At 37.4% G+C, this 1,787-nt stretch overlaps 1 long non-coding RNA gene across 1 annotated transcript; it reads right to left on the reverse strand.

Moving 5' to 3' along the window:
• Positions 1 to 576: 576 nt before the first annotated feature.
• On the reverse strand, positions 577 to 1,569 carry LOC119367516. The gene is made up of 2 exons (XR_005176337.1): positions 1,455 to 1,569; positions 577 to 866 (listed from the first exon to the last, which is right to left on the reverse strand). It is a non-coding gene; the product is annotated as an uncharacterized LOC119367516 (long non-coding RNA).
• Positions 1,570 to 1,787: the final 218 nt, after the last annotated feature.

Raw genomic sequence — 1,787 nt, forward strand, 5'->3', positions numbered from 1 at the left:
CTAAAGGAGGAGATGCCGGAGGAGGTGGAGACTAGCAAGGGGAAGATCATCGAGGAAGAGAAGGAAAAGAAGAAGAAGAAGTTTAACATCCGAGGATCTATTCCTCTATCTCCTCTTGGGCCGGAACCACGTGAGTGGGGAAAGGAACAGTCGTCCCCTGACGCGATAAGCGGAAAGATCAAGCAGCTCGAGAAAGTCTCTAAGGCATGACTTGACACTATTGGTGAGGGGATCGATTCTTATTGGATGATTAGCAAAGACATGAAAGGTAGGGTCGACGGTCTCTTCCATACCATAGAGGGTTGGGTGGTGGAGATATTTGGGATCAACCAAACTCGTAATTTCATAACACTCTAAATGTGGTTGTGCTCAACTTTCAAGTGATGTAGACTGTTAGATCCACATAGTTTGACAACTAAGATAGCTTGGAATTGACCAATTTTTGCTTTTGTGTAATTTATATAAAAATAGTATTTGTATCATCAAACTTGCAAGTTTAATCATCAGTGGAACTTAACGTAATAAGGTAAGGGCATCTACTTCTTTTAGTCATCCTTGAAACTCCACTAAAACACATTTGTATCACAAACTTCCATGCTTTATTCCCATTTATTTTCGTAAGCAAAAAAATTAAAAATTACTATTACAAGTTTCAATAGTACAGCCACAATAGAGCATAGTACCAACGCAAGTGAGACCTGGATTTGTAGGATCATTGCAAATAAACTCGTAGCAACAAGTTTTTTGTGCACAACTTCTGCATGGTGTGCACCGTCTTGAAACGGTTCTTTGAGGCAAATAGGTCCCTTGGACAATTGTCTTCCTGTCACGTACTGAGTTGTCAGTTGCGACACTTTCTGTTGCTCCTGTTCATCATGCACATCATATATTTATGTTAATTTGAAATATAATGATAAAGGGCAGTGGCATCTCTTTTTATAGCATGAGAATCTAAATAAGAACTCATAAGTCCAACCAACAGAACTCCATTTTTTTTACTCATTTTTGTGTGCAAGTATATATATACACCGTTTTAGCGGATTGTTTAAGTACACAGCGACTTTTTCTAGATATATTCATGCTTAATAAATATAAAGTTAACATTTCTTAAGCAATAAATGGTAAGTGATTACCAAACTTTATGAACATTGAGCAACATGTAAATAACCATGGGTGTATAATGTTTGAACTTTGTCAGCCTGTATAATAATAGGTTTTGCTTGGCCTTTTAGGCTATTATTATTACTAATCTACCATAAAAGATGTTAAAACTCGAGATTTTTGTACCAGTAGCGGATATGTAGATGAGGGTACCTAGTACTTGCATAAGGCATATTTGAACCAAATATTCCACGCCTTATGTCTATATTGGCGTAGGATTGATATACGAATTTGGTAAAAGTCCACTTCTTTTTGTAGATCTATCACTCCACCAATACGATGTCTATACATACCTTGGGCTTGGAAGTGGACACTGAGAATAGAAAGGATGACAAGGGTGACAAACATATGTGAGTATGTCGCCATGGGTATCTAATAAGAGAGATCACTTCGGGGTTTGTTTTGTGCTCTGAATGGGTAGAAACATTGGACGGGTGAGGAAAATATATAGGCGGGTGTAGATGCATATCAAGGCATGCATTTATGATATTATTAATTTAATTAATTTGTTGGCATTAAATCCCTTCTTGAGATATTGCGTTCCTTCCTACTCGGTGCAGGATATTGCATTTTGGAGCAAGTATTCATTGCCCACATTTATATTCTCTGATCTTTCTCTGATACTA

The sequence above is a fragment of the Triticum dicoccoides genome, chromosome 2B (assembly GCF_002162155.2).
Source record: "Triticum dicoccoides isolate Atlit2015 ecotype Zavitan chromosome 2B, WEW_v2.0, whole genome shotgun sequence".
Lineage (NCBI taxonomy): Eukaryota > Viridiplantae > Streptophyta > Magnoliopsida > Poales > Poaceae > Triticum > Triticum dicoccoides.